The following is a 12,816-nucleotide window of genomic DNA, read 5'->3' as shown; positions in this document are numbered from 1 at the left end:
CATCAAGAACTGATGTTAGACAACTCTGAGAGTTGAAATCATTGAAATCACACATCTGTCTAAAATTGCAACCCTGAGGTAAATCAGGGATTAGTAGGGTAGGCCTCTTAAAGAGATAAGGACATGGAAGTCCAGAAAACCGGTCCAACTTGGTTAAAGTCAAGCATCAATTGATTGTCCACAGCAGCCTGACTTCTAAGTTTTTGAAATTATATCCAGTCGTCTCTCCAAAGAGCTGGCACAAGTCCATTTTCATGGTAAAGTAACTTTCACAGATCATTCCTTTTTGGTCTTCTTCTCAAAAGAGTTTTATTCAGTATTCAATAATTCTAAAACCAACTGTTTATTCTCCATGGATTTATTTCTTCCTAGAAAGAGCAGAGTCATCAGTTCTGTCTTGGCAAGCTGAGTTTGAGTGTTCTCTTTAGTCATTCTGGAGCAGTTGACACAGACTTTATTTCCCTCAAGAGGAAATATAGTTCACTTCAGCCTAAGTGTCTCTTTCCGCAAACATTTCTGTGTAGTTTTGCTAAGTATTTATTAAGCAGATGCCATCTGTAGAGCCTTGTACTTCTGTTCATTCAGAGGACTGGGACACATATCATTGGCTATTCCTAAGGACTTTTACAGTGGACAGATAGCCTGGTCTTTTTTCTGTGGAGGAACTGTAGAATTCCCAGACATTTCCAATACATTAACTACTTCTGAGATATGCCCTTACTGGTAGAAAAGTTGGCCTATTGTTTCCTCTGAGTCACATAAAAGTGTATTTTGGTTCATTACAGTAACTCTGTGTGCACAGGATGAACTGAATTCTTGTCCTTTAGAAGTAACTGAATATGAAATAAGTAATTTCCTTTTTCTTCCCTTTTTCTTCTTTTTTTTTTTTTTTTTTTTCTTTTCTCTTTTTGGCACTAGGGATAGAATCCAGAAGCACTTTACCCCTGAGCTATATCCTTATTCCATTTTCTTTTTTATTTTGAGATGGGGTCTTACTAAGTTGTTGAAGCTGGCCTCAAACTTGTGGACCTCCTACCTCAGCCTCCTGAGTCTCTGATGTGACAGATGCACGCCACCCTCTCAACCCTTTCTCTATTTCATTATTTTATTTTTTCCAAGGATGTTTATTGAGTCAGAACCAACCAAGGAAAATCGATATTATGTGAATTAAATATGGGTTTTGGTTGAAGGAGGAAGACATGACATAAATTACAGTGTAACATGTTTTCCTGAAACAAAGATATCTGTAAAATTCATTGGCAGCACAATGCACGAGTGCCTAACTACTACAGGTGGTTAAGTGTAGTTTTAGACTATGGTGAAATCTGAACAGGGTCTTGGAAAATGAGTAAAACTTTGACAGGTAGATTATTTCTACTTGTAAATTAAAAATTCTGTGTTCTCCAGTAGATAAATGACAGATGTCAAATAGATTAATCTGTTTTTCTGATTACCTTAGATATGGGGAAAAGAAAACCTAGGTTGAGAATTAGAAAATGTTAGAGGAAACCCAGCTCCAACTCTGTGGCCTTTAAGATACTGTCCAGAGATTTCGAGGTGCCAATCATTGTACCAGTGCACTTCCTGCTTTTGGGTCATCTGAGGATTCTCGGTGGGAGGTCTGCAAAGCTAGTGCCTTGCTTCTCTACCAAATGCCACTTTGTTAGTTCTTGGGTTGGGGGGGTTAGCCAACAACTCAAAACTGAAATTGTTAGTTAAACCACAGCTCTGACTACTCAGTCTCCCAAGTCTGTTGTCACACTTGTTAATTATCTCCACTCCCACACAAAATCTGCCCCCCTTTCACTGGGTGATGCCAGTAAACTCACCTCTGACTAGGATCAGGCTGTAAGGGAGGCTCAGAGCCCTCTGGGATTTTCAGAGTTTAATACAGTGTAAAAACATCTATGGAGGGGCAGATGGCTCATGTGCCAATGTGACCTATATCCATCCTCTTCTCATACGTGGTGGCTTTCTTTTAAAGTTCACTTGCAGTAAACGTGTATTTGTAAGTGCACGACTAACAAAATCTATTGCTTAATTTTTGGAGACACCTTGCCTTTAGAAGGAAGAGCCAGATGAGAAAACTTCCAGGGGCTCAATGCAGATTCAGCTGAATCTCTTCAGCTTTTAATTCCTGCATCTATGTTTCATATACGTGATTATGGGAGATCAGACTAAGGAAAATGTTTGTTGGTTGTTTTTCACTTTTGTAGGCCAGAAATATTAAAGCAATAAAAATTAAAACAAAAAGGAGGTACTTGTAAGTTAACCACACAATTACCTTGAAAATTCTTGTGTCTATGTGTTTGGGTTAAGGGTTTCTTATTATAAAATATGTATTTTCAAATTTTTATTTATCTAACTAAAAAAGAAGTTTTAAAGCACTGCTACATGTCAGAAAAGAAAGATTATTCAAGAAAAAGTGAACAGGAATCATTTTAATTTTAATTCATTGGCATTATTGATTGAATAACACTTATTTCATTATATATGAGTATTGCATGCCCATTATTACAAAATGAACACAAGAAAAGTCACAAATTTAAATGCTCCAGCTTAGTTACAGATTCTGTGTACATTTAACCAGTGACTTTAGACAGGATTGGGGTCCAAATCACTAAATGTTTTCAAAATTATAGACTTCCTTCCATGCCCTGCCAGTTTTATTCACTGGATCTGGGTCTTTTTGGATAAATGTATTTGGAGATACTTCCTAAGTGATTTTCTATTTTGAGAACTTCCTGTTTAGATTTTTCTCTCTTTTTCATTCTTCTTTTTGCCTCATCCCAATTTGCTGTTTAATATTTATTGAGCAATTTGTATTTCTTGGTATGTATCACTTCCTACCAACATACTACAAAAGGAACACAAGAATTCATAGGCCATGCCTAGCAATAGCTCGTCATCCAGTAGATGCCAGTCAGTTGTCTCTACTGCAGTGTAGAGAACCCTGTGGAAGCAGGGCCCTGAAATGGGAGGACAAGTGGAGAAGCCTTGGGTACTGAGACCTGGGAAAGAGCGAGGCAGAGCTGGGTCCCTCATGGGGACGGAAGGGCTTGTCAAGAGCATTGATGAAAGTCTAAGAAGGGCCAGTCGCTTTCCAGTCGTCCTCATTCTCAGAAACAAGGTAGAGAATTATGGTTTTTGTGGGTGGGGCTCTGGATGTCTTGCCTAGTTGGCTTCTAAGTTCCAAAGGAACTGGCCCTCCTGGAATGGATTTTAACTGTAGAAGGGATTGAGAGTCCCATTTCCAATGACGGCACAAAGCTTTACCTCTCCTTGGTATGTTGAGTTGTAATCTCTCTGTTCTTACCACTCTGCATACAACTAAGCCCTCCACTGTGATTCAGCAAGTATCACTGTCATTAGTGAGGAACTGTCCTAAGGAGTGAGTCAGTCAAAAAGAGAATGTTTGAACCCAAATATTTCATTCCTATACCAGCACTCTTTTCTGTTTCTAACTTAAACTTAGTTTGAATGTACTATAAGCCATGGATTTGAAATCTAATGTCATGTCAGCTATTTTTGCTTTCCAGGCCAGGAGGAATTTCCCCAATGTCCCAATGCCGGGCTGGGTTCACTCTGCTCTTGCTGTGTAGCTTTCCAGGAGTTCTGTTGCTTCCTCTTCTCTCTTCCCCATTTTTACAAACACTGTGACACAGTGACTGTCCCTCTCCTTTTATTAAACCACATAAAGTCATAACAAGGAAATAGTAATACTCTAGCATAGACAGTGCAGATATTTTCTTTCTTTGTGTCTTGGGGAAGGATGATGAAGAATTTGACTCAAATTTTCTACATTTCTGGTTGGAACCATGCAACCACTAAATCACGAGTCATTTTCTCATTTTCCTTTGGGTATTGGTACTACAAAGACAATCAGTTTCTGACCCTTAATAAGAGATTTTATGGAGAAGGATAAAAGGAGATGAAGATTTTAAAAAAAAGGGATTTCTCAAAAATTTTTTTCATTCTCTTTTAACATCTTTAGAAAAAGTCCTTTTTTCTCATGACTGTAAAACAATGTGATTTTGTTCTTAAAATGTTTGAAATACTGGAGTTAAATTTCCACTAACTTGGAGTTAGCAAAAAGGTTATTAGTAGATTTACTATATATGAAAAAGATACATTCATCATAAGTATCACTTTCAAATGACAAATAGCTTTAGGGTTTATTTCAAATGTAAAATGTGACCTCAAAGGACAAAGGAAAAATAAACTTTGCTAAAGCTTAGCAAAATGTCCATCAAGTACGTGCTAACCGTCTCAATTCTTGTATTATTAGCTATTGACCTTAGAGACAGACATATTTTAATACAGTACTTTTTTTTTAATTAGTAGACTTCATTTTTAGAGCCATTATAAGTTTACAGAAAAAAAAAACAGAAGTATATACATACTGCCCCCACATCCACAATTCCTGTTCTTAATATTTTGCATTAATGTAGTATATTTGTTGCATACTATTATTAATCTGACCTTGACTTTTTTTATTTATTTTTATTGTAAACAAATTGGATACATGTTGTTTCTGTTTGTACATGGAGTAACAGCATACCATTTGCATATTCATAAAATTACAGAGTAATGATGTTTGATTCATTCCATCATTTTTTTCCATCCCCCCCACCCCTCTCACCTCTCTTTTCCCTCTATACAGTCCCTCCTTCCTCCATTCTTGTCCCACTCCCAGCCCCCATTAAGTGTCATCATCCGCTTATCAGTGAGATCATTCCTCTTTTGGATTTTTGAGATTGGCTTATCTCACTTAGCATGATCTTCTCCAATTTCATCCATTTGCCTGCAAATGCCATAATTTTATTATTCTTTATAGCTGAGTAATATTCCATTGTATATATATACCACAGTTTCTTTATCCATTCATCAATTGAAGGGCATCTAGGTTGGTTCTATAGTCTGGCTATTGTGAATTGAGCCGCTATAAACATTGATGTGGCTGTATCTCTGTAGTGTGCTGATTTTAAGTCCTTTGGGTATAGGCCAAGGAGTGGGATAGCTGGATCAAATGGTAGGTCCATTCCAAGTTTTCTAAGGAATCTCCACACTGCTTTCCAGAGTGGCTGCACTAATTTGCAGCCCCACCAGCAATGTATGAGTGTACCTTTCTCCCCACATCCTCGCCAACACCTATTGTTGCTTGTGTTCTTGATAATTGCCATTCAAATTGGGGTGAGATGAAATCTTAGGGTAGTTTTGATTTGCATTTCTCTTATTACTAAAGATGTTGAACATTTTTTCATATATCTGTTGATTGCTTGTACATATTCTTCTGTGAAGTGTCTGTTCATTTCCTTAGCCCATTTGTTGATTGGGTTATTTGTATTCTTGGTGTAGAGTTTTTTGAGTTCTTTATAGATTCTGGAAATTAGCGCTCTATCTGAAGTATGAGAGGCAAAGATATTCTCCCACTCTGTAGGCTCTCTCTTCGCATTGCTGATAGTTTCCTTTACTGAGAGAAAGCTATGTAGTTTGAATCTATCCCAGTTATTGATTCTTGCTTTTATTTCTTGTGCTATGGGACTTCCTGTTAGGAAGTCTGATCCTAAGCCAACAAGGTGAAGGTTTGGACCTACTTTTTCTTCTATAAGATGCAGGGTCTCTGGTCTGATTTCAAGGTGCTTGATCCATTGTGAGTTGAGTTTTGTGCAGGGTGAGAGATAGGGGTTTAGTTTCATTCTGTTGCATATGGATTTCCAGTTTTCCCAGCACCATTTGTTGAAGAGGCTATCTTTTCTCCATTGCATATTTTTGGCACCTTTGTCTAGAATGAGAAAATTGTATTTATTTGGATTTGTGTCCATGTCCTCTATTCTGTACCATTGATCTACCTGTCTATTTTGGTGCCAATACCATGCTGTTTTTGTTACTATTGCTTTGTAGTATAGTTGAAGTTCTGGTGTTGCGATACCCCCTGTTTCATTCTTCCTGCTAAGGATTGCTTTAGCTATTCTGGGTTTCTTATTCTTCCAGATGAATTTCATGATTGCTTGCTCTATTTCTGTGAGGTACGTCATTGGGATTTTAATTGGAATTGCATTGAATCTGTATAGCACTTTAGGTAGTATGGCCATTTTGACAATATTAATTCTGCCTATCCAAGAACATGGGAGATCTTTCCATCTTCTAAGGTCTTCCTTAATTTCTTTCTTCAGTGTTTTGTAGTTTTCATTGTAGAGATCTTTTACTTCTTTGGTTAGATTGATACCCAAGTATTTTATTTTTTTTGAGGCTATTGCAAATGGAGTTGTTTTCCTCATTTCCCTTTCAGCTGTTTCATTGCTTGCGTATAAAAATGCTTGAGATTTATGCGTGTTGATTTTATAGCCTGCTATTTTGCTGAATTCATTGATGAGGTCTAGAAGTTTTCTGGAGGAGGTTTTTGGATCCTCTAAATATAGAATCATGTCATCAGCAAATAATGACAGCTTAAGTTCCTCTTTTCCTATTTGTATCCCTTTAATTTCTTTAGTCTGCCTAATTGCTCTGGCTAGAGTTTCGAGGACAATGTTGAATAGAAGTGGTGAAAGAGGACATCCCTGTCTTGTTCCCGTTTTTAAAGGGAATGGTTTCAGTTTTTCTACATTAAGAATGATGTTGGCCATGGGCTTAGCATAAATAGCCTTTACAATGTTCAGGTATGTTCCTACTATTCCTATTTTTTCTAGTGTTTTCAGCATGAAGGGTGTTGTATATTGTCAAATGCTTTTTCTGTGTCAATTGAAATAACCATATGATTCTTATCCTTAAGTCTATTGACATGTTGGATTACATTTATTGATTTACGGATGTTAAACCATCTTTGCATTCCAGGAATGAACCCCACTTGATCGTGGTGCACAATTTTCTTAATATGTTTTTGGATACGGTTTGCCAATATTTTGTTAAGGATCTTTGCATCTATATTCATCAAGGATATTGGTCTAAAATTTTCTTTCCTTAATGTGTCTTTTCCTGGTTTGGGTATGAGTGTGATATTAGCTTCATAGAATGAGTTTGGTAGGGTACCCTCGTTTTCTATTTCCTGGAATACTTTGAGAAGTATTGGAATGAGTTCTTCTTTGAAAGTCTTGTAGAACTCGGCCGAGAATCTGTCTGGTCCTGGGCTTTTCTTGGATGGTAGATTTTTAATGGCTTCTTCTATTTCATTGCTTGATATTGATCTGTTTAAATCGTGTATGTCCTCCTGATTCAGGGTGGGAGGAGCATATGTCTCTAGAAATTTGTCAATGTCTTCGGTACTTTCTATTTTGTTGGAATACAGATTTTCAAAGTAGCTTCTCATTATGTTCTGTATCTCAGTGGTGTCTGTTGTGATATTTCCTTTTGCATCACGTATTTTAGTAATTTGAGTCTTCTCTCTCCTTCTCTTTGTTAGTGTGGCTAAGGGTTTATCTATTTTGTTTACCTTCTCAAAGAACCAACTTTTTGTTATGTCAATTTTTTGAATAGTTTCTTTGTTTCAATTTCATTGATTTCAGCTCTCCCGTCTTCTACTACTTTTGCTGTTATTCTGTTCTTTTTCTAGGGCTTTGAGCTGTAATGTTAGGTCATTTAATTTTGACTTTTCATTCTTTTCTGGAATGCGCTCCATGCAATGAATTTTCCTCTTAGTACCGCTTTCATAGTGTCCCAGAGATTTTGATATGTTGTATCATCATTCTCATTGACCTCTAAGAATTTTTTAATCTCCTCCCTGATGTTTTTTGTTATCCATGTTTCATTCAATAGCATATTATTTAGTCTCCAAGTGTTGGAGTAATTTCCTTTTTTAACTTTGTCATTGATTTCTACTCTCAGTCCATTATAATCTGATAGAATACAAGGCGGTATCTCTATTTTTTTGCATTTCCTAAGGGCTGCTTTGTGGCATAACATATGGTCTATTTTCGAGAAGGTTCCATGTGCTGCTGAGAAGAAAGTGTATCCGCTCGTTGATGGATGGAATATTCTATATATGTCTATTAAGTCTAGGTTATTGATAGTGTTATTGAGTTCCATGGTTTCTTTGGTTGGATTTTGTTTGGAAGATCTATCTAGTGAGGTGACAGTGATGCGTTAAAGTCGCCCAGAATCATTGTGTTGTGGTCTATGTGATTCTTGAAATTGAGAAGGATTTGTTTGATGTACGGGAATCCACCATTGTTTGGGGCATAAATATTTACTATCGTTATGTCTTCCTGATTTATGGTTCCCTTAAGCAATATGAAATGTCCTTCTTTATCCCTTCTGACTAACTTTGGCTTGAAGTCCACTTAATCTGATATAAGGATGGAAACCCCCGCTTTTTTACTGGGTCCATGTGTGTGGTAGGTTTTTTCCCATCCTTTCACCTTTAGTCTGTGGATGTGTTTTTCTATGAGATGAGTCTCTTGCAGGCAGCATATTGTTGGGTCTTTCTTTTTAATCCATTCTGCCAGTCTATGTCTTTTGATTGAGGAGTTTAGGCCATTAACGTGCAGGGTTATTATTGAGAAATGATTTGTATTCCCAGTCATTTGACTTATTTTTGGTTTTTAAGTTGACTTGGTTTCTCCTTTGAGTGCTTTTTCTCTAAGGTAGTTCCTCCCTTTGCTGACCTCCATTGTTGTTTTTCATTTCCTCCTCATGGAATATTTTGTTGAGAACATTCTGTAGTGCAGGATTTCTATTTGTAAATTCTTTTAACTTTTGTTTATCATGGAAGGATTTTATTTCATCTTCAAATCTGAAGGTTAGTTTTGCTGGGTATAGGATTCTTGGTTGGAAACCATGTTCTTTCAGAGCTTGAAATATGTTGGTCCAGTTCCTTTTAGCTTTTAGAGTCTGGGTTGAGAAGTCTGCTGCTATCCGTATTGGTCTCCCCCTATATGTAATCTGATGCTTTTCTCTCGTGGCCTTCAAAATCCTATCTTTATTTTGAATGTTAGGCATTTTCATTACAATGTGCCTTGGTGTGGATCTGTTGTGATTCTGTGCATTTGGTGTTCTGTAAGCCTCTTGTATTTGATTTTCTATTTCATTCTTCAGGTTTGGGAAATTTTTTGACATTATTTCATTGAATAGGTTGTTCATTCCTTTGGTTTGTATCTCTGTGCCTTCCTCAACCCCAATAATTCTTAAATTTGGTCTTTTCATGATGTCCCATAGTTCTTGGAGATTCTGTTCATGATTTCTTACCATCTTCTCTGTTTGGGCGACTTTATTTTCAAGATTAAATATTTTGTCTTCATTGTCTGAGGTTCTGTCTTCCAAGTGGTCTAGTCTGTTGGTGATGATTTCCATTGAGTTTTTTATTTGGTTTATTGTTTCCTTCATTTCAAGGATTTCCATTTGTTTTTTTTTTTTTTTTTTGAGAATCTCTAGCTCTTTGTTGAAATGATCTTTTGCTTCCTGCAGGTGCTCTTTCAGCTTATTGGTATTATCATTCATTGCCTGCATTTGCTCTCTTATCTCATCCTTTGCTTCACGAATCATCTTAATCATGTATAATCTGAAGTCCTTTTCTGACATTTCTTCTAACATACTGTCATTGGATTCTATTACTATAGAATCTAGATTTGTTTGGATCATTTTCTTTCCTTGTTTTTTCATGTTGTTCATGTATCTTCCCCTCTAGTGCTGCAGATCTGGGGTATTGTAGATTTCCCCCTATAGGCTTATAGTGGCCCTATAGGTTTCCAAAACCCTTTCTTTAAGGGGAGATCAATATTAGCAGTGCCCAAATCAGACACTGTGAATCCTAGACCAAATAGCCCCTATGGGGACATAACAAAATTGTCATAGTAAACAGAATGAGTTCAAATATTATCTTCAGTAAAACAAACAGGTTTGCAATAAGGTCTGCAGTTTCTAATGGAGGACAAAGAGGATGCAGAGGGATGTAGAATGTGGCTGTTAATGGGATAAAGAAAAGAATATACAGAAGTTCTAGAAAATAGAAAGGCTGAAAGTGTAATAAAAAGAAATTGGATATTAGCATGCAAAAAAGGGAGAAAGAGACTCTAAGGGAATAGGTAAACAAAAGGAAAAGAGAGCAAGAAAAGTAAAGAAGTAAAAACTTAAATTTTTAAAAAGGAGAAAAAATAAAATCTACAGTATAACAGTCATATACTAATGAAACCTCCCAGTGTTCCGTAGCCTGATGCATGAGAGGTACCTGACCATGAGCTTCAAGTCTCCAGCAGGCATCTCAGGATGGGATTTGCCCCACCCAAAGATTGGAGGTATGGCTTCCAGGATTATCCAAGATGGCCACTCTGGCTTCGAAATGTGTTGGCAAATGGGGAGCTGCAGCTCAGGGGTGGACGTGGTCAGCTGGAGGTTCTAGAGACAGGATGCAGTTGGTCCGGCAGTGGTCCTGGAGGTCGGGTGTGTTTGGTGTGGTTGTGGGATCCAGGAGGCCAGGTGCAATCAGTTGGTGTGGGTTCCCAGTGATAGGGCACAGTCAGTTGGTCTGGGGGTCCTGGCAGCAGGGAGCAGTCAGTTGATGTGAGGGCCCCAGAGACAGGGAGTGATCGGTTGGGCTGAGGGTTCCTGGAGACGGGACTCAGTCAGTCCAGCCAGGGGTCCTACAGGGCCTGGCTGTTGTCTCAAAATGGCGGCAGCCACGTGTAATCAAACCTGCAGGTACTGTGACAGTGAACTTCCAGGCAACAGTAGACAGCTGGTGCTCCACTGGCGGTCTGCGGTCAATCGTGACCTTGACTTTTATAAGACCTTAATTGTAAGGAGGAAGGAGAACATTCACTGGTCAGAAACTAGTGTTCTCAATTTCCTTACATCAATATAATAAGATTTGTTTTCCTACTTGAATATACCCAAGATACATTAACCCTGTTAATGGCTAACAGGTTATATGGCTAATGGCTAATCTTGGGTATATGGCTAACAGGGTTAAGGAAGGGATCTAATGATATTAAGAAAGGGAATTTGAGATATTTTGATACTCAAGTTCAAAAATTTTTACTTACTCTTCTTAATCTTTTGTTATGGGCTATATTGTTCCCTCTCAAAATTCATGTGTTGAAGCTCTTACCCCAGTACCTCAGAATGAGACTGCACTTAGAGAGTGCTGTTAAAGAGGTTTTTAAGTTAAAATGAGCCGGCTAGGGTGGGCCCTAAATTAGGAAGGAAATGAAGGCACGAAGAGAGGCCCCAGGGAGAAGCACGTGAACATACAGCAACAAGAGGAACTGAGTGTGAGCCAAGGGCAGACATCAGGAGAAACCTACCCTGGTGCCATCTTAATCCTGGACTGGCAGACTTCAGAACTGTGAAAAAACCCTCTATTGTTGAAGCCACCTGGTCTGTGGTGTTTTGTTTGCTGATCCAACCAAACTAATACCCCTCAACTGGTCTTGCACACCACTGCAACGTCCCCCTTACTGGAGTTTCCTTTGATCATGTCAGTACTACCTTTACATTTCTTGTTCAAAAACCTGTCCTCTCTTTGCCTTTCCCCACATAAGTTTCTCTACACAAAACTCTAGCAAAATTGCTCAGTGCCTCACCTTTGTACTTTATATGTTCAACATGTCTTTGTTTATTCTAGCTGCAGTGTTTGCAGTTCCCATCCCATGAGACCTTCCACGTCCTTCAGTGTCCATCTCAAGCACACACTCATCTATGGTCTTGGATTTTCTTAACTAGCATATCTTCCTCTTCTGAAGCGTTCTAACATCTTGTCATTCATTTGCCTCTTATCCCTCCTGCTGAAGGTAAGATCCTAGAGTGCACGTCATATTTTTATACCCAGGTACAAGGCTTCTAGCACAATAGCTTCCAAAGAAAAGGTGATTGCTTCATTCATAAATTATCCCATATGCTGCTATTAGCCATATATTGTATTAACTTGTGGGAATACAACCCAGAACAAAAAGGATGTGGTGTCTGCTTTGTGAAGCCTCCATTCCAGTGAAGGTACAGATAAATGAATGAGCACGTTATTTGCATCTTAATGCTCAGTTAGGCCTTCTGAGGAGGTTCTGTTGAAGCCAAGACATGTTAAATAAGAAGAAACCAGCCCCATGAAGAGGGATAAATAAGTGCTAAGCTCTGAGTAGGGTTTAGTTTCATGTGCTGCAGTGCATCGAGCCTGTGAGCAAGAGAGGGTGACAGAGAAGTGAATTAGCCTGTGTGAAAAAGCAACAGAACTGACTAGAGGGGCAGCTTGGGAGGCAATTAGAAAATGAGACACGTGAAGGAGCGTCCAGAGAGCCAGCGGGGCCTGTGGCGAAGGTGGTCAGTGACTGCTGCCAGGTTCTCAGCCTTGTCATTGTCCTTCCAAAACTCCCGTCGGAATTCTGCCGCACAGCTATTTTAAGCTACTCGTGCTTGAAGGAGTGAAAGAAGAGTTGTACTCAGTGTGGGAAAGGCAGTGTAGGAAGGGATGTCAGGTCAAGGGCAGAAGGCCGGCTAGTTGTGGAGAATGGGCAAGGGAGGGAAGCAGACACCGCCCCTTTCCGTTCTGTGGGTCAGGCATTCCCTCAGTTTGGAGCTTGTGGTCTGGGTACTTGTATCACTTTAACCACTTGGAATTTAAAGTGTTTACTCCAGAAAGTTGGGTGTTTAAGGACATCCAGGCACTGAAATCTCTCTCTGTGTGCAGGCACACTATATATGAGCACGCACACGTATTTTTTAAAATTATTTGAGGGACTTCTCATGTATGTCCAGCCTACCTCAAACAGTAAAAGACTATATCTGTAGCTAAACACATTTCCAGAACATACCTTATTAGGTTTCTAGGCTTAGCATAAAATTCCTATGAGAAATCTCTAGGCCATGAGTCAGAGTTCTCTCATCATTTTAAAC

The 12,816-nt window shown here is 38.6% G+C and overlaps 1 long non-coding RNA gene across 9 annotated transcripts in view; it reads left to right on the top strand.

Moving 5' to 3' along the window:
• The window catches only part of LOC306641323, a 439,001-nt gene that overhangs the window by 31,297 nt on the left and 394,888 nt on the right, over window positions 1-12,816 (top strand). The gene's annotated exons all lie outside the window — the stretch shown is intronic.

Source organism: Sciurus vulgaris (genome assembly GCF_902686455.1).
Source record: "Sciurus vulgaris genome assembly, chromosome: 12".
Classification (NCBI taxonomy): Eukaryota; Metazoa; Chordata; class Mammalia; order Rodentia; family Sciuridae; genus Sciurus; species Sciurus vulgaris.
The sequence above is the reverse complement of the archived record's forward strand: the minus strand, read 5'-3'. Positions and strand labels throughout refer to the sequence as shown.